This window comes from Eleutherodactylus coqui, chromosome 3 (genome assembly GCF_035609145.1).
Source record: "Eleutherodactylus coqui strain aEleCoq1 chromosome 3, aEleCoq1.hap1, whole genome shotgun sequence".
NCBI lineage: Eukaryota > Metazoa > Chordata > Amphibia > Anura > Eleutherodactylidae > Eleutherodactylus > Eleutherodactylus coqui.
The window spans coordinates 252,705,773-252,730,396 of NC_089839.1; the positions used below are offsets into that span (position 1 = coordinate 252,705,773).

Genomic DNA, 24,624 nt, shown 5'->3' on the forward strand with positions numbered 1-24,624 from the left:
TGGTTTTCTGCATACAGCTAATATGCAGACTAGAGATGAGCGAGCATACTCGGTAAGGCGATATACTCGAGAGAGCATTGCCTTTTTCGAGTATCTGCTGGGTCGTCCCTAAAGATTCGGGGGGGCCGCGGGGATTGGGGGCGGTGCGGGGCTGTGAGGGGGAGCAGGGAGGAGAATGAGAGAGACTCCTCTCTCTCTCCCTCCCGATCACCTCCGCAACCCCCAGCTCACCCCGCCCCCCCTCCCCAGAATCTTCAGGGACGAGCCAGCAGGTACTCGAAAAAGGCGATGCTCTCTCGAGTATATCACCTTACCGAGTATGCTTGCTCATCTCTAATGCAGACCTATGTGTCTACATGGTAACAGACTACATGCAATCTCTGTGTAGTCTGATTCTGCAGCCACACCCTTTCATCTCTTTCCAACTTCTTGGTAAACGGCCAAATGTACAATGTTAAAATGTTCAGGAGAGATAGAAGGTGGGATCAGTCTACACATAAATTTACGACCTGGCTGGGAAGACGTTCTCACATAAACTTACAACCTACGGATGGTGCGAGCTCAGAAACCGAGCCCGTGTCAACTGCAGTGGAAGCTGGCTGTGACTGACAGCTGTCTTCCCATTGCAACAGCGGGTATTGGTGAGAACACCAATCATAGCAACTGGACGCCACTCTAAACCCACATGTTTGGTATCGTCGCATCCGTAATGACCAGTGCAATGAATTGAACAACAAGAACTCATGTCATTTATGCTGCATGATTAACGCTGTAAAAAAAGGGGAAGATGAAAATCCCCCAAAAATTGTTGCCTCCTTAGGTCCAAAACAGGCTGCGTTACTAAGGGGTTAATCAAAACTTATTGCAAAGTTGCTTGATTTTTCTATTCTGATGCATTGGGGCAATAAAAAGATGGTTGCTAAGGTGGACATATCCTTTAACATACAGTGCATACTTAGGATATTTTAAATATAAGCAGTAAAAATGAGAAAATAATAATTAGATCACTTCAAGGGTTTGCAAAAAATTGAATTTTTTTAGTTTTATTCTGGTTTGTTTCATTTTTCAGCTGCAAACATGTACAATGCCAGTTAAGTGAAATGTGTAATATTTCTGTTCACACGTTTTACTGTACCTTTTCCTTTTTCAATGTGATTTTGAATGTGCCCGTGTGACTCTATAGAAATCTTTTCAGGAACATTTACTAGAACTGTTGCTTTTCAAAAGCCGCTAACAGCTCACGTCTAAACCTGACCTAAGTTGTCATGCTATAAACCACTGGGCTCATAGTCTATTAAACATATATTACACATTAAGTAGCTTACATTCAATAGGTGCATATATTATGATTTCTCAATATATTAAGAGTGTATACACATTCTAATAACATCCAGTTTCACTCATTACTGAATAATAAAAAAACATAGAATTATATAGTGCTCTGAATCAAAGTGCACAACCTGATAATGGCTCATAAGTCAAAATATATATAAAAGAACATCTATTAATTCTTACCTGGATTAAAAGAATTTCATAGCAATCCAAATAATACAATCATAGTTAAGTACAAAATAAAAACTTTATATAAAACTTTTTTATACCAAGCACCAAGTAATAAAAAGTAATTTTACATAGTTGCAAAGTGCAGAATTTATTAGTGCATATTCACTAATCCATCTAATATTTAGATGAGTGAATATACACTAAATAGAAGTGTAAAGTTAGACTAGGAGGCCAACAGATTATCACAGTAGCTCATTTTGTATAATAAATTTAAGTAACCTCTGGACTTTTTTCGACTAACTTTACACTACATGTTATTTGCCTTACTTTATGTCAGTATTTTAAGCCTACACACCCCTTTACACTAAGCCACGCCCCTTTCCAGCTAAGCCATGCCCACTTGTTATAACAAAGCATAAAAAGCGTCTAAAACATGTAAAATGTGGCGCAAGGCATGTTTGGCAATTTTCTTGCACAAATTGAGCCAGAATTCTGGCACATTGAGTTTAGTATATCTTCCTCACTTTTTTAAAATGTAGAAATCACCAAACGGTAGGACCCAATAGACAATGATTAACTTAACAAAGTGTTGAGTGAACTGAACCAGTAGAACTGTGCTTTGGGCCAAACTTTACTAAAAGCTCAGTTTGACACAAACCCGAACCAAGCTTTTAGCAAAGTTCTACCCGAAACTGGGTTCTACTGGTTCGGCTCGCTGAACACTAGTCCTGAATACTGGTAAATAAGCCATAAAAGCCCTGTAGAACACTCTTTGTCATATACCAGTTTTAGGGGGATTGGTGAACTTCTAGTTCAATTCAAAGACATTTGGACCGAACCAAACTTTTTGCAAAAGTTTGTTGAACTGGCCAAACAAAGGTTTCAACAAGTTTGCTCAGTACCAGTACTAACCATACAGCTGGAAAATTAACCAAGGCTCTGCAATGTGAATAATCCTCTGTGATTCTTCATCACATCATACACAGAGGTTCCACATCTTACATTTTTCAGACTATTTTTTAAGAAAATGTGCAAAACGTATTTTTTCAGGTTCGGTTTCCATTAACTCCTTCAATGGCAGGCTTATTATTACCATGTCAGTGCCGCAAGCCCCGGAGATTTTCCTGAGGTAATTCGAAGTGGCAAATGTGTACAGTGGTACAATTACTGTGTCTCCTGGCCAGCATTTCAGCACTAGAGCTGTCCATGGAAATCTTCCAGGGTTTAACTGTATGGTCAGTGCAGCAAGCCCCGAAGATTTTCTGGGCGTGCCACTAAAGGGTTAAAAAGCAGTATACATTTTAATGCAATTCATTTCAATTGTGCCTTGAAAAGGCTATTTCAAATAACCTGATTGAAATGTTTAGCAGATGGAAGAAGAATGATTAGGTATGGTCGTTTTTAATGCATTTCTGCGCCCACGATGTAAGTGTTCAGAAGAAAAGGTGCTGACACTGCAGCCTCTGATTGGCTGCAGTGTCCAAGTGACTCTCGCTGAGGTCATCTTATACAACAATCACGAGGAGGATGGTGGGGCAACTTAGCTAGCTCCCCACATCAGTGGATGGGTAAGTACTATTCTGTTATTTTAAGACTGATGGAACTATTGGTAACCAGACAACCCCTTAAAAAAAACTCATTATTATGCTATTTGTGTTTTTCCTATTACCATTACATTGTGTTATGCTTCTACCACTTGGCGGCACAGAGAATTGTACAGCACATCAATGGATGTAAGCGCTTTTCGTTCATGTACAGTATAATCCCTGTCACAGCAAAGCATGTGATAAAACAAGCTTATATACAGTTTGTAAAAAACTTAGCAATATTAATATTACCTGCTATCATGAATTTAATTAGACACAGCGACGGAAGATCAAAATATGGAAGACTGTCTGTACTAACGAAAATATGCTGCAAATTATCAACACATCAAGTGTTAACTCTTCATTATATATGTTCTGTCAAAGTTCTGCGTCTTTCTAGCAGCTACAGCATATACCAGAGAGCCGTTGGGGTATATTATATTCACATGCTGCAAATATTCCTGGGATTATCCCATTCACCTCAATGGAAATCCGTGCGCTAGCCATCAAAACAACCCAATTCAGATGTAGCTGCTCCGTGTGAATGTACCATCAGACAGCTGCCATATACAAAAGCGGACTTCAGTAGATCCCAATGGAACTGGGATGATTCATGCTCTCCTCATAAGGACAACATTTTTGACACATCGTAACATACTGTAGATTTACATTAGTGTTCAATGCCAAATGTGCGTAATGTTGTCAGAAATGCATCACGTATTTATAAATGTATAACCTTTATTATCTTCCACTGAGTGTTTTTCGGATCTCTGGAGATGCATGTTACACCATTTCTTGTCACACCATTTATTGTCAAGTTCAGTTCATCATTTTTATTTACCAGAAGGATTTGACTCATTCTCGCATAAGTTACAGGCTTTGGAGAACTTTGGAAGGAGCCTGAGATGTAGTTTTTATTGCTGGGTATCTTCAGTTGAATATCAGTCGGTACCGACAGGCATGTGCTAAATATTTGAATGTCTATTATATAGACTCCGGCACTGGTTATTCTCACTGTAGTTTCATCCACAGACTGTATTTGCCCGACACATCTTTCCATATCCCACTGCCATTTAATGTTATCGTCAACTGTGAAGAATTAAAAGAAACATGAGAGTTAAAGAGGTTGTCCAAGTTATGAAATGGCAGGCTAAGGGGTCCCCCATGGTGTAAAATAACAAAACAGCCTGAGCTGTCTACAAACAAGCTGCCGCAGTCAATGACAGCTCTCAGTGATTATCGCTGAGCGTTGTCATTTCCTTTAGCAGTAGGTCTGGGGGACGTCACTGGCTGACTGCAGCCTGTAACCAGCAACACAGCGGAGACTGGAACCAGCAGCAGGGAACAGGTGGGGGAGCAGGGAGAAGTGAATATCAGCTCCTTTGTTATTTTACACTATGGGAGACCCCTAAGGTTGTCCTTTTATAACTTGGACAAACCCTTTGATAACTTCTCAGAGGAGTTTCAGGTGATTTTTGTAACTAGTACAACACAAAGATAATATGCTTTTGCTCGCCCTATTTTGCACGTGCCTCTCCATCATCTACAAAGACTGCATCTCTACTCCATTGCTTGCTTATGCTTATGTGTTGCTTCCTTTTCTGCATTGACCGCTCCCCTCCTCTTTTGCTTTATCACCGGCAACAGGCTGCTCCATACTCATACTGACCTACCTACCCAACTGCTCAACTGAGCGAGCCGAACATATAGACATGGCCGCTTAACAGGGCAGGTAGCTTCCACTAACACCCTGCACATCTACAACCTCATCTCTACACTAGCCTCCATCGCCATCCTCACTGCCAGCCTTAATACGGTCTTCCTATGCTCACCCCCAACACACTCCCTCCTCTCCTCACCCATGCATAGCTCCCATGTACTATTCACGTTCCTCAAATGCCTCCATCCACCCCACACTGCAAAGTAGTATTACAGCAACCCTGACAAATCCTCCAATCACCTGCTCACCCTTGCTACCATATTCTTTCTAGCTGTGCTGGACATATCCCCCAACTCTGGCCCACCCGGTATTGATCCTTACCAAAATCTCTCCCCTTTCATACTAGACCACCCCTTAGCCCAACCATTATCCCACGCATCCTCCCCGCCTCGTTCAAATGTGCCCTATGAAACGCTCAGTCCATGTGCAACAAACTCCCTACTATCCACAACCTCTTCACCACAAACATTTCAACCTACTCGTCCTTACTGAAACGTGGATTCAGCAGTCCTATTCTACATTCCCCGCTGCAATGTCCCATGATGGCCTGCAGTTATCCCATACCCCTAGATCAAACAATAGGCGCAACGGAGGAGTAGGTGTTCTCCTTTCGCCGAACTGCACCTTCCAGGTCATTCCATCAGTTCCCTTGTTCACCTTCCCGTTGTTCAAAGTCCACACCCTATGACTTTTCCGTCCACTGTTCCTGCACATCGCTGTTTTCTACTTCGGGTCCCACCTACCTGTTTCTCAATCATTTCGCTGCCTTTCTCCCCCACTTCCTATCCTGTGAAATCCAAACCCTCATCCTCAGTGACTTCAAAATCCCCACAAATGACCCTGTCTCCCCATCTGCCTTCCAGCTTTTAATGCTCCCCTCTTCCCTTGGCCTATTACAACTCTGACTCCCACACTCACAGAGATGGCAACACTCTCGACCTAATTTTCCTCTGCCTCTGCTCTGCTTCCCACTTTCACAAACTCCCCCCTCCCACTCTTGGATCACAACCTGCTCTCCTTCTCTATCAGGTTCCCTATCACCTCCCCAAACCCTTCCATCCATCGCATCTAGAAACACATTTAGGAATCCCCAGACTGTCCGCACCCAACAGTTCGCCGAAACCATAAGTCCTCCCTGTCCTCCATCTCTCTCCTCTCATGCACTAATCTGGCTGGCAAATACTACTCCACCACCCTCAGACACGCCCTGGATGAAGTGTGGCACCCCCGATGACCCAAGCCATCCAGGACAGACCACGGCAACCTTAGCTCACATCCAAAACTTGCTTCATCTGGCAGTGCACTAGGTGTGGCTGTGGAGAAAACTTATCTCGCCCTTCACCATGCCAAACAAACTTACTTCACCTCCCTCATCTCCTCACTATTCCACAACCCGAAACAACTTTTCGATACATTCCACTCACTCCTCAGTCCCATACACTCGACAAAAACCGCCCTCACAAAAGTGTCAAATGACCTGATGACAGTGAAGTTGAGGGGTGACTACTCCCTATTAATCCTCTTTGACCTCTCCGCTGTGTTTGACACCGTTGACCATGACATCCTACTTGATATGATTCACTCTAGCGGCCTAAAGGACACTCATATCTCTCTGACCCATCTTTCAGTGTTTCCTTTGCCTACTCTACCTTCTCTCCACTTCCTCTCACTGTTGAGGTACCTCATGGCTTGGTCCTTGGTCCCCTTCTCTTCTCTATCTGCACAGCCCCAATTGGACAAACCATCTGCAAATTCGGCCTCCAATATCATCTCTACGCTGAGGACACCCAGTTATATACCTCTTCCCGCAACATCTTCGAACCATTCCTCCAAAATATCCCTGACTGTTTGTCTGCCCCCTGTCTCTAAGACTATGTCCTCCCTTTTTCTCAAACTTAACCTCTCAAAAACTGGCGACCTCATCTTTCTGTCCTCCAACCGATCTCCTCCCAACATCTCCATTCCAGTATTTGACATCATATTAACCCCCAAACAGCACACCCGCTGCCTTAGGGTCACACTGGACTCTGACCTCTCATTCACCCCCCACATCCAATCTCTGGCCCGAAAATGCCACCTGCAACTCAGAAATATTGCTCAAATACGGCCATTTCTCATGATGGACACGCTAAAGACACTCATTGTTGCCCTCATCCATTCCTGACTCAATTACTGTAAGTCGCTGCTCATTAGTCTTCCCCGCACCAGACTCTCCCCTTTGCAATCCATACTAAATGCGGCCGCTAGACTAATTTTTCTATCCAGCCGCGTCTCAAATGACTCTACACTATGCTAGTCTCTGCACTGGCTACCCATCCATTACAGAACTAAATTCAAACTCATCACCCTCACCCACAAAACTCTCCATGGCACTGCGCCACTGTACATCGCTTCCCTCCTGTCTATACACCACCCAGCCCGCACACTCCGATCAACCAACAAATTGAGATTAAACACCCCACTAAATCAATCCTCACATGCTCGCCTCCAGGACCTCTCTAGAGCAGCAGCAATCCTCTGGAATGCACTCCCCCAAAACATCTGGACAATCCCCGGCACACAGAACTTCAGAAGCATCTTAAAAACGCACCTCTGTAGAAAGGCATACCAAATCTCCTGATCCAATCCCAACCCCCACAACATGTCCCCTGCCCCTCTCTATGGCTTCCCACACCTTCCACTTTGCTCATCATATAACTCTTCTGCCCCTGTACCTTCCTATCACCCACCTGTTCTGTTTCCTAATAATTAAATACCATATGTAATTTTCGCACTGTTTTGTGCTCACGTGCCTCGTCTCCTGCCCCTGTACCTCCTTAACCATCCCCACCCCATCTATCTCCAAATAATTGTATACCACATGTAATTGTCATCTTGTTTTGTGTTCCCCCGTGTCTCTTCTCCTGCCCCTGTACCTCCTGAACCACCCACACCCCGTCTATCTCCAAATAATTGTATACCACATGTAATTGTCATTTTGTTTTGTGTTCCCCCGTGCTTTGAAAGTGCTGCAAAATAAGTTGGCGCTATACAAATAAAGATTTTATCATTATTATAGAATTTGGTATAATTTTGTGATACATGGAACTTAACATTTATTATTTTCTTGGGATTGAAGGGTTGTTAAAAAAAAATCAGCTTTCTATTTTGCGCAGCTCACTGTGCGGTTAACAGTGTGTTAGATGAATTATTATGGTTGTGACGATTGTGGTGATAGCACACATGCGCGTCTGTATTTTTTTCTCTACCCAATCATAGTTAAGACTTGTATAATGAGTCGGACATTAACTTGCAGGAATGCTGCCATCCAATAGGTGGTGCTGCAGAGGTATTGTTCTATCTTCCTTATTTTTCTATTTTTTTCTTACACGATTACGAAATAAAAGCACTTTTTACTGAAAAGAATTGCTTTTTTTACCATGACCTTTTTTAAAAAATAAACTCTGACATTTCCCAGCAATTTATTTAGTCCCAATAGAGAATGTCACAATATGATTGCTTTTATAATGCATTAATATACTCAGTATACCAAAGCTCTATAGCCTGTAAGTGTTAAGTCAATGTCAGACAATCGTATTCGGAGTGCATTTTTGCGCTCATAATACGGATGAGCGTCTCAGCCTAACCATGGATCTACTGACATGAACTCACAGCATCATAGATCCCTTATGCTTGTGTCAGCAGAGCTGTAGTGTCCCAGTGGGCACTACAGAACACACACAGCACACCTGTCCTGTCTTACATGCTTGTATGCCATCCCTGGATACACGAGGTGCAGTCTGTGGGAGAGACCCTGTGTCTTCCCCTACTGCTCAAGCAATGAGCTCATCCCTGATGTCAGCTGGCTCATCCTTGACTGACAGTCAGGTTTAATCTCATTGGTGCAGAGCCCCAAGGGTGGAAAGCAGTCACACAAGTTCCTATGCAAGTGGGCGCGTAGCGAGAGAGATGATATAAGGAGGACACAGTGGGCAGTTAGGAAGTTGTCGCCAGAGTCAGAAAGGAGGAGGGCGTGAGACAGAGAGAGCGAGGGGTGCAGCACATTTTGCCCCAAGGCGAACGGGGTCAATACCCATTCCCTTGGCATCCCACAGCAGAGGAAGAGAAGTATCTCTCCGAGATCCACTTCTACAAAAATAGTGAGTCATAACTTTCCAGTGAAGTCAAAGCCATGATCATTCGTCTAGCCACTTATCCTTCTGCTTCAGTTATCCTTCAGTTTATCTAAACCAATTCTTCAGTCAAATCTATTAGTGGGGAAATTGTCTAGTTCTTCTATCTGCAATAAATATTATAGAGAGTGTGTTGAAGTTAAAGTGTCATCATTACAACTGTATTTTCACCAAGTATTGTAATCCACGTTGTTCATTACTAATTACTCCCATTAGTAAATCTGCTCACTCTCGGATTACTAATTTGCTGGATTTGTCTCCGTTATTTCTGCAACATATCATCTGGAGAGCCCAATTAGAGTGTGGTGTCACCGTGACAAGGACTAGGCCTCCGGCCATACGCACAGTGAGTGTATTGGGGTGTTACAGAGCCGCGGTAGGGCAGAGATGCTCTTCTGTACTTTGGGTGTAAAAATGTGCAAAAAAATGTCATGTCCTGAAAATTAAATCGTTTGTGAATTTGCAAATGTTGGAAAGAGCTGGTCCGACATATTTGTTACAGAGGAATGATATTGCAGTCCAGGGACTATGGATGTGGCAATGATATTTGCATGGACCTATACTGTGCTTTTAGCTGACTACACATGCATGCTTACTCCATCTATTGAGGCTTCATTCTGAGACCAATTTGTTCTAAGAAACATTGATGGTCCTAGCTGCTGAATTCCACTATTTTGGTTTTGTAGTATTTCTGATTGACACAGCAAAAACTCTTTTAAAGGGCACCTGTTACCACCCATGAGCAATGGTGGATTATAATAGGAGAGATAGAGCCTTGGGCTCAAAGAGGCCAAACCTAAGTGGGCCCACAGTATCCCAAATTACCCCTATTAATAATCTGCCTGAGACGCACAAATCTGCCTGGCCTGGGGCCACTGGAGGGGAGAACATTTTTTGGTGAAATGTAAAAAGAAAAAAGTTATACTAGCCTGATGTGCTGCTCTTCTGGCTTCCAACACTGCTTGCATGGTTCCATGTAGAGTGATTAGGTGACACACACATGTGATTGCTGCAGCTGGAAACTGGCCTCAGCAATCACATGATTACTCTAACCGGAAGTGAGCAGACGAGCAGTATGGGCAGCATGGACTGCAAAGACCGGGAGTTGGAGGAGCATCACGGCAGGTGAGAATAACTTTTTTTTTACTATACACAAGGGGCAATGCTACTGAGTTGAGGAGGGGCTGCGACTTATGAGTTGCACTACTACCGAGTCTGGGGCCTATGAGAGGATCTTTTACTGAGAGAGGGGGTTGGAATCTATATGGGACATTATTGCTAATTAGTGACCTATAAGGGGTATTGTTATTGAGTGCCGACCTATGTGGAGAATTATTTCTGAGTGAAGGCCTATAAAGGTGTATTATTATGAGTGAAGCCTGTGAGGGTGATTATTAATGGGCAGGAGCCTATATGGAGCATTTCTTTTGAGTGGGTGCGTATTTGTGGCATTATTACTGAGTGAGGGCGTTAGGAGGTCTTTATTATTGAGTGGGGGGTTTTCGACAGGAAAAGTGTCGCTTAGTATGTGGGGCCTACAGGGGGAACCAAAAGGGGGATACTGTGTGGGTCACCTCAGGTGGCATTATTACTATCTGGGGCATTATGGATGGGGAGATTATGTGGAAGTTTGTAAAACAAAGCAAGGTCCCTCGAAAATTGTGGAGTTAAAGATGTCTGTGTGAAATTCTGAAGAGACAAGTTATGACTGGGAGAAGTCATCATGACAGTCTGGGCCGGATGAAGAAAAAGGGAAAGTGAATAACTGCAGAGGAGATGTCACCTGTAATCACTGGATATAGTGGTACTGTAATCATGTATACAGTCTGTAAAGTGCTTTTGTAGATTTAGTATATACAGTACTGCTATATGGTCACTGTATTGGAGGGGAGTGTAATATTAGCCTTTGTAAAGTGTTTTTCAGTACTTTTATGTGGCCACAGTTTGGGGGTAGTATTTGGCCCTCACATAGTGTTATTATTGGTAATATTGATCTTTGTAGTGGTCTTTATTCAGTGACAGTATGTTGGTATTAATCACTCTGTGGTGGTAATATGTGATCATAGTGTGGCGGTGTTATTTGACCCTTATATAGTGTTATTATAGGTAATGATGGTCTTGGCATAGTGGGTTTTGTTAAATGACAGAATGGAACTACTTATACGGGCCATGATGATTACAGGGATACTGTGGTTTACAGTTAGACCATTATCAGTGCTAAATCCACATCTGTATTCATGGCAGAGTAGCCACAGATTTCAGCTGCTTTTCTCCAGGCAGATTCAATACAGAAAGTTCCAAGAGCAGAATCCACCATGTAAACATATTCTGAGGCCAGCTTCACACGGCCGAGAAAATCGTGCAAAATTTGTGCGCTGTAAGACGCACAAATATGAACCCATTCTTTTGAATGGGGACATACACGAGCATTTTTTTTCTGCATAGCGATGCTATGCGAGAAATAAATCGCGGCATGTTCTATCTGGCTGCGTGATCTCGCATCGCAGCCCTATTGCTTTCAATGGGAGAAATCCGCGATCCTCTGCTGCTGCTGTGACAGCCGTGCCGGAGGATTCCTGCATTCATTCACATGAAAACGCCTCACATGTCTGGGGCTTTCACAGATATGGCAAGAGCAATATTGGACCGTGAGTCATGGCCTGACATCGCCCTTACCCGTGTGAAGTTAGCCTTAGGGTTTATTTACACGTGGCGAATTTTGATGTGGTTCAGCAGTAGAAATTGCATAAAAATCTTTATTATCTGCAAATCCACAGCAAATTTCACCCTTTGAAATGAAGGGATGAATTCTGCTGCAAATCAAGGTCAAAATCAGCTGCAAATCTGCTACATATGACCATACCCTTAAGGGGAAATCATATCAGGACTATTAGGCTGGGTTCACACGGGACAGAAATCCCGCGGCTTGGCCGTACTGAAAAGCCGTGAGATTTACGCAGGAGATCCGCAGCTTCAAAACCCGCGGGTCTTGAAACAGTTTGGCTGCCGGCATTCGTTTTGCGGCTTTCTCCCCATAGAGAGGAGCGAGGCCGCAACGGAAAAAAAAAAAGTATTGACATGCTGCGGCAGTTAATTCCGCATTACCGGTTCCGCCCCGGCTTTGCTGCGAAGGATTAGCCGCCCCGTGTGGACCAGATTTTTTCAAAATCTCATCCACATCGCTGGCTAATCCCAGGATTAGGAGCCGCAGGCGGATTTGCACAGAAATTCAGCACAAAATTTCGGCAGCACATCAGTCTAGTGTGAACCCAGCCTTAGGCCTCGGTCACACGTGCGTTTTTTCCCGTCATTTGTGCATGCGCATGCGATCTGTGCATTTTTAGAACCATTGCTTTGCAATGGTATCGGACACATGGCCGCTTTTTATGCGCTCGTCCGATAAATTATAGGACACAAGAAATCGCAGATCGCGCCTACCTGCGATCTGCGATTCCTTGTGATCTTTATATGCGCTCAACGGGGCCGGCGGCAGCAGCGCCGACCCCATTGAGAACATATACTACACAAATCATTCTCCTCTGCCACAGCTGTAACAGCTGTGGCAGAGAAGAATGATGTTTGCCCATTCAATTCAATTGAGCCGGCAATACAGCCGGCTCCATTGAAAGCAATGGGCTGGCGGTGAGCGTGGGATGAATTTTCAGGAAGGGCTTAAAAATATAAGCCCTTCCCTGAAAATCATCCAAAAATGTGTAAAAATAAAAAATATATATATAGTCACCTTGTCCGTGCAGCCAGAGTTCAGCCGCGGCCAGCCGGCAGTTCTCCTGAACTGCTCTGAGTAGTATTCAGCAGGCGGGGATATTAAATCCCCGCCTGCTGAATGGGCTGCCTCTGATTGGTCACAACCCTCGCCAAGCAGAGGCAGCTCTTACTCACCCATTCATGAATGGGTGAGTGAGTGCTGCCTCTGATTGGCTCAGCGCAGGGACCAATCTGTATTGCCGGCTCCATTGAATTGCAATGAGTTGGACAGCGCTCCTGTGATCGGGGCCTTTTCCCCGAAAACGCTGCTAGCTGCAGTTTTTTCGGGCGATTTTTCGGCCCCGGTCACGCGATTTGCGGATGCGCGTTCATCATGCGATCCGCAAAATGCGGCAAAAACGGTCGTCTGACCGAGGCCTTAGGGTATTTTCACACACGGCAGATTTGCTGCTGATATGTGAACAGCCTTTGGTCCACTTAATCTTTCACTGCCTAAGAGCACTATAAACCATAATCACGGCCGTGGGCGGACTTCGCTAGCGGAATATCGCAGTGGAGTCCACCATAGCACCCCCCAAAACCTTCATACTCATCTCTCGGATCCGTTGCATGAATTCTGTCTGCCGGGTCGGCGCGCATGTGCAGTACAGTGCATGATGCGGCGGCCGTGGCCAATGACACGGCCGGCGGTGGGCGGAGACTCGTATTCACGCGATACTTCCACTGTGCTACAACGGAATTATAGCGTGACAGACGGCTTCCAGTTACTACAATAAAAGCTGGCCCCGCGTATTCCCGCGGCAAATAGAGCATGCTGCATTTTTTTTCACGCTGCAGAATTCCGTGGTGGAATTCCGCAGCGTGAACATTGAGCTATTAGTTTCAATAGAGCCTAATAGCTGTGGGACAATGCCGCGGATTTCTGCCGTGTAAAATGTGGCAGAAATCCGGACGTGGGCATTAGCCCTTAGGTATTATTGTATAGAAACCCATGTAAAAAAATTGTGCCAAATAAACTATGAAGTGTAATAGCATTGCAATAAGACACTTACCAAGTGTGGCATGCGCATAACACAGGTCTCTTACCTACAATGAAAGAAAATCAAGAATTTATATACAATCTGTCTTGCCTAGAGATAGAGCTATTAGATCATGGTATTGTGCCCATATAGATGTAGCAACGCTGAGGCCCACTTTGGTTCTACATCACTATAGATCTATCTATCGATCAATATATACATATATATAAAGTGATAAATTAGTTTGCTTGTTCTTTATAGACTCCTACATGTCCTGACTCCTGATGGATCTCAACCAAACTTGAGCCACATACTCTTCACAATCCAACCTCAAAAACTGGTGGGAGGGGTTCAACTTTTTGTTGCACCTAGCAACCAATCACAGCACAGCTTTCCTTTTCCTAGAGCAGCCTAAGTAATAACGATTGGTTGCTTTGTGTAGCAAACAATTTCTTACAGGCTTGCAATAAATGAGGCCTATTGTACAATCTATGATAAAATTAAGATACTTTGTGATTCAACGCAATGAATAAATTTACATGTGTGTTAGATCCTGAATGCCTTCAAAAAAGTCGAAACCCATTGGATAAGTCCAGCCGAAAGCAAAGAAAAAAAAAAATGACTGCGAGTGAGTGAGATAAGTAAACAATGTGACCAATAATGAAAGAATGAATGGGTAAGAGCTAGAACATTAAGGGCGGCAGAAACCCCGAAAAAGCATCAGGACCAAATTCAAATAGAGAAAGACAGAGCGAGTGCATCAAGGATGGCAAGGCTACCTGGACATAGCTAGGTATAAAAAGTAGTATATATAGTGACAACACGCCTGTTTGAAACTTGTGACATGTATATTGAGCATATTATGGATTCATTTTTGCGCCCGTTTTATGGACAAGCATCCTGGCCCAACTGCAATGAGTGGAACAGGTTGCCACACAAGGTGGTGAGTTCTCCTTCAATGGAAGTCTTCAAACAGATTCTGGACAGACATCTGTCTGGGATGATTTAGTGATCCTGCACTGAGCAGGGGGTTGGACCCGATGACCCTGGAGGTCCCTTCCAACTCTACCATTCTAGGATTCTATGCAAGTTGTCTGTCCTGAACTCCTAACATCATATGGATACGTTTTTCTATATATGACGACACAGTGCTGATCCAACATGTGTAAGTGATTCACAGAAAAGTTATATTTTTAAAGAGGGAAAGAAAAATTCCTCACTCATCCCGCTCCTGACATAAGCTTATGTGGTATGGACTCATTGGCCGGTGTCACACGGGCGCAAGTGCATTTATGCATGCATTTGCTTGACATTTTTGCACACACATTTTTGCATGTGTGTGTCTTTTAGTGCATTTTTGCGCTCACAAATAAATATGCACACAAGTTCCCATTCATTAAAATGGGCAATTAAGTTAATTAGTTCCATATGTGCTATTTTCATATGCAAATGTGCAGGAAAATAGAGCATGACATTGTTTCCTGACCGATAAAAACCTTACGTGGACACATGCTAAATAGCAATGTGGACACATGCTCTAGTAACACCGATTTTGCCTCCCTAGACAATCCCTTTAAAATATACAAATAAATCTGCAGTTAGAGATAACAAATGTAATGGCTTGTTATTACAACCCGTGTGTGCTACAATGTATCATGGACAGCTGTGATCAGGCAGCCAGCTGTGCTGCTACTATGTAGCACATGGGATTAGTAAAGCACAGTTAATACAAAATCTATGAATTCCGCAGCGATAATCCAATTGTGGGCATTGGGCCTTGGACTCCTGCAGACGGCAGCTGTAAATCGTTAAAAAAGAAAAATCTCACTTCCAAAAGTCTGGGTGTAGTCCCGGGCCGATAACGAAAAGCCATTGAATAGCTATGACACAGAGCATTGTCAAGTATCATAGCAACCAACCAAGATATATGTCACGGGCCACAACGAGTGCACATTCATTGTCAGTACAGTAGGAGTGTCTCCACAGGTACCAGAATTGGCCACAACACGCAGCCTAATTTACCGCATTGCAGAAAAGATTAGTACCAAAATCTGCATGTATAGCATGCAGATATTGATGACCGCCTGAGGGCCACTTCAGAAGGACATAAATGCGCTCACAATACACAGAGAATAGAAACCATTGTTATCAATGAGTTCATTCTCAGTTCCCTTTTTCGTGCACATGACATGCTCTGTTTTTGCCGACGTCCAAATCCACATCTAGATCTGCATATAGACAATCTGATCTTGGTGTGGATTTTTGCAGCGCATCGTTGATATATTCACACAATGTATATTCACTGCAGGATTTCTGCTGTGCAAAAAACCCACAGCAGATCCCAGTAACCAAACCGCAATAAAGGGGAATAGCCAAAATCTAATTAATTTGCATTTTCTCATCCATTCACACAAGCGAATCGCATAAAAAAACGCTGCAGCGCGGAATTCCGTTGGTCGGCAGAATGGCTTCTATTAGGTTAAATAGCTAAAATAGAGGCAGCCGACTTCTTTTTCAAGCATTGGACGCATGTAAACTCCCTCCCCCTGCCTTTTGTTTTTAGCTCCCGTTGGAGTCTATGGGAGCCTCTAGTGTTTTTCATCAAGAGATAGACCTATTTTTTGACGCTGCACGTAAAATCGGCAACCAGAAACGGTCATCGATTTAACAATCTTGCTGTGCAGCTTTTTTCAAATCAAAAATCGCCCATGTGAAGGAATGCATTTGAATCCAATGCTTCACACGGTAGCGATTTTTGGCAGATTGCGGCAAAATTGATGCAATAAATCGCTCCTGTGAATGAGATGAGACCTAAGACCGCTTTCAGACAAGTATATTTTTACTCCACATTTAGTCTGTGCTTCACAGCTAGCAAGCATTAGCTATAGACATTTTTTCCAAGAAGTATATGAATATTTTCTAGGAAAAATCGCATCCAAAAGAAAAAAAAAAAAAGAAGAGGCCAACACTCTTCTATACCGCTTTTACCTGTTCTTATCCCGGCTTGGAAAAATGAGCATAATTCAAAAAGGACAAAAAAGTGAAAAAAATTGTAAAAATAAAGTTTGACTTACCAAGAAATGGTATACAAAGCATGCCGAAAACATTACAGTAACCAATGATATTACGATGGTGCAGATGATCAAACACCGTCTTGTGGCCAATTTTTCAGAATTAGGCATATTGAGTTAAAGCAGTTCCTCTTCTCCAAACTTCTGATAAGTTAGTTACAACTTAGGATCACTTAAAATGAACTTGATATTTCTTCCAAGCCTGTAAGAAATGAGAAGGGATTGCAGTACTGGCACTTATTTATACTGGAGGGGGAGGGACTACTTGTGGGATTCCCTTTCCCTGTGTACATCTGTCTTGGCAGATGTCAGGTTTTCTCTACGAAACTGACTACATCTGGGATGAGGCCAAAGTCTCTTCCTGAAGTGATGTAATGAGACTGCTGAAAGCTTACGCAACACTTTATTGTATCAGTCTGCAGTGTAAGAAAAAAAATCACATAATATGTTTTCTTCCCCAAAGTAATAAACTTCTAATCAGGTCAATGAACTGTGCATTACATTTACTGTTGTAGACTGCAAACTCACTACAGGAAGTAGTCTCAGATAGTGGTAAAAAGAATGATGCACTGCAATACTATGGAATCCGGTTACTGGAGGATAGAAATTGTTCGAGGTAATCAGTCGTAGCAATCGAGTACAGTGTGAAACTACTGTGTGCTCAGGGAGGCTGAACGCTGAAGTCACTAGTAACATGACTTGTAGCAGCCAAATATAAGACTAGGGACCTTTCACATAGGACGACATTGTCTGCAGGATGCAGCGCAGGTGCGGATTTTGCCATTGACATCAATAAGCTCTATTCTCTGCATATTGTGCACGTGTATTTTGCGGCCGCTGTCAGTGTAGATTTTTTTTTTTACACTGTTAAGGCCAGTCTCACACAACTGGATTTGAATTGCAGATATACCCGCAGCACTTATGCAATTAAGCTGCATGTGGGCTGCGGGTATACATGTCATCGATAAGCAACAGTGCAGAAAATACAAAAAAAAAATGTACTGCGCATGACCGCCTGCGTGAGTATGAGGTCATAAACAGTACAATTTTGTGGCCATACACGACCGTACGCAGGGTCACGGTCGAGCTTCCAGCTGGAACCCACTATAGGCCTCCGCAAGTAGATTCCACTTATCGCCGTGTGAGCTCAGCCTTACTGCGGGAAGTCTTGCCTAATTTCTTGTATTTTTTTTCTCTTGTATGCTAGAAATCTACAACAATAATTCCATAAGACGTCCTTAGGGATAATGCCCACGGACAGATGGTGGAAATCCGCAGCAATATCTTGCAGCTATTAGGTTCTAATGAACCTAATAGCTTTCTGCCTTTCAATGTTCACGCTGCGGGATTCCGCAGCATGAAAGAAATCACGCGGAAAGACATGCGTCCGGCTTCCATTGTAGTCAATTCCATTGATCACAGCAGAAGGATCCCACCCACCGCCGGCGCGTCATCCGCTGCACTGCGCATGCACGCCAGTTGGCCGGACGGGACTCGTGCGGCGGATCCGGTATGGGTCCTTTGGGGGGCACCACGTCGGACTCTGCTGCAATATTCCGCTGGCGGAGTCCAACACGGCTGTGGGCATGAGGCTTAAATTTTATAGCAGAAAGCTTTTCCGCAGCAGAATTTAATCTTGCAGTTTTCAAAGAAAGAAGGGTGGACTTTAGCAGATGCGTAATTCAAGCCCCAAAGGGATAACATTATGACGCAGAAATGTCCAGGGGGACTAATTCCTTCGCATGTGAAAGGTCCCTAAGGCTATCTTGACATGGTTATATGCAAGTTGTTCCTGAGGGTGTAAAAAAATTGGACAGCCCACAGAACCATCCATATGCTTTCTGATTTGTGTGGACCACATTCTCTGCATGGCGTACCCTCATCTGTAAAAACGTCCATGAATAGGACAAGCATCAATTTACTTCACACAGACCATCGGTCTTAGTGAAAAACTAACTATGTGAATAGCCTCATAGGCTACTATTGGGCCGTGTGCTGTCCATGGATTACACAGACAGCACACAAATCCTTAGGGCGGCTTTACACAGGTTATGCATTTTTGTGCGCGCTTCAGCACAATGCATTTGCATCATAAATGAGGTGCTTTTGCGCGCGCGCATATTGGCACATTTTACTGTACTTTTTTGCATGCAGGGCATGTTCACATGGGCATGGGATACACCTCTGCCTTGATTTTAAAGGCTATTTAGCCTAATAAAGTCTAGATGTGTTATTTTCCTTGTGGTTCTGCACTGTATTTTGCGTATTGTGTGCTCATTTGCTCACTTCTTATTTTGTATCTGTTTTCTCTCAGAAAGTAGATGGAACATAAACTGATCTTTTATGTGCTATTAGCGGAATAAAGAAATGTAGGCTATCTATAAGCAGAGAGATGGTGAGGGAACACTTAGCTAACTTAAATTAATTCAAGTCTCCAGGTCCAGATGAATTACATCCTAGGATACTGAAGGAAGCAGTGGAGGTAATTGCTGAACCACTCGCCGTAATCCTTGAAAAATTTCTGGAGAACAGGAGAAGTCCCAGAAGATTGGAAAAAAGCATATGTTCCCTATCTTCAAGAAAGGGAAATAGTTGTGTTCTGCCCCACATAAACCGAAGCTACATAACATTCCATTCTAGGTGTTTAGGGGTTACAGCACCATCTAGCTGTGTTACAAATGTATTACAACTTGTTTTTCTACCTTAAAGACTGATGTATTATGGGTAGTTTGCAAGGCATTGTGGGAAGAAGGAACTTCCAGTCAGAGATAGACAGAGTTCAGACTTGCCTTTGCTCCCTCCTCTTCAAAATCCACCATCTTTGTAAAAGCATATCTGTTTTACCAATCAATCAATCCACGCATTATCACAAGCCCAATCGCATTGAATGCACGCTTGTATGCTACGATCTGTTAACTAATAAACCTGTCAGATTAAGAAGAACAGTTTGTTTATTTGGAAGACAGAAATGGTTAAGCTGAATGTTGGACTGCACACTGTGTGAACGTGTAAGAAGACAGAACAAGTTGGATTCAGGAAACTACAGGCCTGTGAGCCTGACTTCTATACCAGGAAAGATCTTAGAACAAGTTATTAAACACCATATATGCAAGTATTTGGATAAGAATGGAGTAATTAACCAGAGCCAACATGGGTTTGTAACAGACAAGTCATGGCAAACTAATCATATTTTTTTATATGACAGAATCACCTGACTGGGTTGATCACGGAAATGTGGTGGATATAGTATACCTTGACTTTAGTAAAGCATTTAACAAAGTATTTCATACTATCCCTTTTGAAAAAAATGACAAAATATGGGATTGACAAGACAACTGTTAGGTGGATTTACAACTGGCTGAGTGATCGTGCTCAAAGAGTGGTCATAAATGGCTGCACATTCAATGGGAAGAATGTAACAAGTGGGTTATCACAAGGCTCTGTCCTAGGCCCAGTGTTGTTCAACATTTTTATAAATGATCTGGAGGAGGGAATTGAGGCGATATTGATTACATTTGCAGATGACATAAAACTAGGAGGGATACCTAACACTAGAGAACAGAGAAAGAGGATTCAAAAAGATCTAGACAAGCTTGAACAGTGGGCGACGACTAACAGAATGGTATTTAACAAGGAGAAATGTAAGGTCCTACATCTGGGCAAGAAAAATTAAAAAAAAAAACCCACAGAGAATTGGAGGAATTGAGCTAAGCAGCAGCACATGTGAAAAAGACTTGGGTATACTAGTAGATCACAGACGGAACATGAGTCAACAGTGTAATGCAGCAGCAAAAAAGACAAACACAATTCTGGGATGCATTAAGAGAACCATAGAGTCTATATCATGTGAGGCAATTATCCCCCTCTACTCCTTAGTCAGACCTTATCTGGAATACTGTGTCCAGTTCTGGCCACCCCAATTTAAAAAGACATCGACAAATTAGAGCAAGTTCAGAGAAGAGTTACCAAGATAGTGAGCGGTCTGCAAATCATGTCCTATGAGGAACGGTTAAAGGATCTGGGAACGTTTAGCTTGCAAAAAAGAAGGCTGAGAGGAGACTTAATAGCTGTCTACAAATATCTGAAGGGCTGTCACAGTGCAGAGGGATCAGTCCTATTCTCATTTGCATAAGGAAAGACTAAAAGGAATGGGATGAAACTGAAAGGAAGGAGACACAAATTAAATTTTTGAAAAAACTTTTGTGTGCAAATGCTCGCAAAAGTAGAGGAAGTCCTATTTTTTTGTGTGAAAAAAATGGGAAATGTGTACAAGCCCATTGATATCAATGAGTTCAATTCTCTGCACATTTGCACACCAGAGGTTTCCATAGAAGTCTATGGGAGATGTGCAAGTACATGTAGCATACGCTGCGCAATTCCGCTAAAAAAAAGAGCACTTCTGGACTTCCTTAAAGGGTGGGGGCCATACATATTAACAGGCACTGCATGCACAAAAATGTACAGTCCAATGCGCAGACATGCACGCAAATCTAGCTAGTTCATGGTGCAAATATATTGTGCTGAAGCATGCGCATTTAAGCATACTCTAATTCTCTAACGTGCAGGAGCTCTATGCTATTGTGCCCCCATATCGCGCTTGCCAACATGTAAATTCCCCATGGATTCGGGGCGTTTTATGTCAAAATAGCCTCGCATCACTTCGGGGATGTATTCAATGGGAGATCTCCCATTGCCTGCACCTAGCAAGCAGAGCAATGCTGCCGCCAGCCCCATTGATAACAATGGACAATGCGAGAGCATGCAGAAAGAGAGAACATGCCATGATTTGTTTTCAGAATGGCATCACGGTGCCATGCAGGAAAACATCACTCATGTGTATGACTCCATTCAAAAGTCTCGAAATGCACAAATCTTGCGCGATTTTCTCGCTAGCCTAAGAGTATGCCTCAGTTTCAGTGTATTTCAGTCAGACCCACTAGGCTTCCTGGCTTGTTTACTGCTCTATGTTACTGTAGAAGATCTTTTATCTTCTAGCTGCAGTGTTTAGCAAGAGCCTGTACACATCTTGTTTTTTATTCCATCCAGGGGTTCCCTCTGGATTTAATTCTAAAGCGCCAAAACTAGTACCCGCAAGGAAGCATTGCCTACCATTGATGAAACCTGCTGAATTGGAGACCAATAGCTTGCTATTCACTTCCAGCTTTTTGAGCAGCAAAGAATAATGTGGTCCAGTAAGTTATTCCTTACAGCTCGAAATCCCAGAAACAAATGGAAAACTGCCAAAATGGAAACACTTTAGTCTTCATTTCAGCAGGTTTAATCATAGGAGCTCAAAAGTTCTGTCCAAGTTTACAGTAAATGGAATAACAACGAAATATGAATGGGCCACAACACACTGCATACCTGATACGGTAGTTCTCTCCAACCGGTTGACATTCCAGTGTTCAGCTGGGAATGCTCTGGCATAGTCTCGGAGTATTTCCCTTTAACCCGTGTGCAGCATATGTTTCAGCCAAGCCTATGTTCAATCCCATATGCAATCCAAGCAGTGTGAGTTTTATTGACTTGACAATCAAAATCATGTGACTTTTGGTCCATATGGACTTTTATCAAATCCTATAAGTCAATGATGCCACACTTTTTGACTGATTCACCAGAAAAAAAAAACACTTATGGCTGTCACTACTATTGAACAAGGTCAACAATGACAACACACTTATGTAAACCATAAACATAGAAAGAAAGTGTGCCAAAAGCGTAAAGACATATACCAAGAATAAGTGTTATCAAACAATCACATACGAACACGTCCAGTTAAGAACATTTAGGGCTTCTTTACACGGCCGTGTTTGCACGGGTATTTACCCACATAAAATATACACGCACTAAACACAAAGACTAGAGTCCATTGATTTCAATGGGTTTGTTCTTAGGAGTGCGTTTTGCACGTAGAATCTACTCTATCACTCTGCATTTTGCGCGGCACAGGTTCCAATAGAAGTGTATGGGAGGTTCACAAATATGCAAGGGGATGTGTGAAACACGGTGCAAAACCACAACCCCCCCCCCCCAAACATCTGGATTTCATTAGGCTAAACAGTCATTTAATCCACAGAAAGGGTGTGTCGTGTGTGCGTGTGAACTGGCCCTTTAAAAGTATATGCGCAAATATGTTTTGTATATATGCAGTATATAGTGATTTTGCACACATATTGACTGTGTATTGGTGAACCTCCCATAGACTTCTATGGGATACTTGGTGCATAAATATGCTGGAAAATAGAATAGGTCCTATTTGTTTGCGCACCCAAGAAGCACGGGGACCTTTCCATTGACCTCAATGGGTTCTGCTCTCTGCACACGTATATTTTACGCAAATAAAAACATGCACAAATACCATTGTGTGAAGAAGCCCTATAAAAAGCAAAACAGAAGGGAGTATCAAACAATGAAGACAACTACTCCTTTAATCCCCTCAGATTCTCTTATGTAAAATGTAGGTATGCAGCTGTATGGTCAAGACATTTGCAATATAATAGCAGAAAATAAGTCAATAAACTTGCAAAGTTCCAATGCGATGAATAATGGCCAAATACTGCAAGCAGAGAGGGCTGGGAAAATCCCCACGCCTAATGGTCACTAACCGCAGCTTCATCAGGAATGTGATGGCTCTGAAATTTAAGCCAGTTTATATAGTGTTCCTATACAAGAATAACAAGAATCACCCATATATCCTCTGATTCCCCCATGTCCCAGGACTGGAAGCCAAGTGCTCACAGATGCCACGTTCAACGCGAAATGAGGACTTACTAAGTACTGGCAAAACCCAGTGCAGTGCAAATCTATTGCCCAATTCCAGTATGGAGCAAATCGGTACGCAATCGCTATGAACGTCAGAGTAATCAATCAAGCAAAGAAGCATTCGAACCTTCTACAGGCATTGATCAATGATGATCTAAAAAAGTGAAAGGGAAAGAAATACATAAATGATGGTACAATAACATAAACACTAGAAGATCGTAATGACATTTATTCCCATAAGCTCCCTTTATGTAGTTGCGGTGACTCATCATAGTTAATGGAAGGCAAAAGCACACAAGACTGCACTAGCAAACGATCAATCATTTCCTTATACTTCCCTCACAAAATTGTGACAATTTGTACAGTGAATCAAGGGAAAAAAATGTTCAGACCTACAATAGACAATATCAATGAGGACGTTAGACGTGGAGAGGTTTATGAATGTTGGTGATGGAACATGGCCATAGACCATAATGTACAACAAAAACAGACCTTATACCTACTGCCAAGTGTTCTCTCATGGAACTGCAACTATTAGACATAAAATCTATTCTCAAGAACTTACCCCACAAACAGAGGAGAAGCAGATGGACTGCAGATAAGTGCCATATAAATCAAACATAAGTGAGCGTGCCCGGCTGTCCTCTAACTATATTGTCTTCTAAGTGGACTGTGTCTTAAGTGTGCGACTTGACATTAGTGGAATTGCTGAGTCATCTTTCCCTATTCTATTTGCATTTGTGTATTTGTGTTTTATATCAAGTCGTAGTAATCTTTTAGCGAATACATTGTGCTATATTGTCTCTTTCCTAGAGGTTAAACACATTGTATTTGGGGGGGGGGGGGGGGGGTATTGGGGGGTTAGATTGTTAAATATTGTTACATTTACAAACCACATAGTCTGCTTGTGGGTTTCAGTCTCCATTGCTTTGCACAGGTGTGTTATTGGGGCGGGGATACTCAATCAGGGTGTGATAAATTGTATCTGTGAAACTTCCTGTGTTCTTTCCAAACAGAGGAGGAGCAGAGATATTAGTGCTATATAAATCAAACATAAGTGAGCAT

The 24,624-nt window shown here is 42.8% G+C and overlaps 1 long non-coding RNA gene across 2 annotated transcripts; it reads right to left on the reverse strand.

Moving 5' to 3' along the window:
- Positions 1 to 342: 342 nt before the first annotated feature.
- Positions 343 to 24,210, reverse strand: LOC136620001 (uncharacterized). 2 transcript variants are annotated; one of them, XR_010791102.1, is made up of 3 exons: positions 24,125 to 24,210; positions 13,760 to 13,793; positions 343 to 4,178 (listed from the first exon to the last, which is right to left on the reverse strand). It is a non-coding gene; the product is annotated as an uncharacterized lncRNA (long non-coding RNA). The 2 variants fall into 2 exon arrangements; XR_010791103.1 differs by lacking the exon at positions 24,125 to 24,210 and adding an exon at positions 16,801 to 16,930.
- Between the last annotated feature and the right edge of the window lie 414 nt (positions 24,211 to 24,624).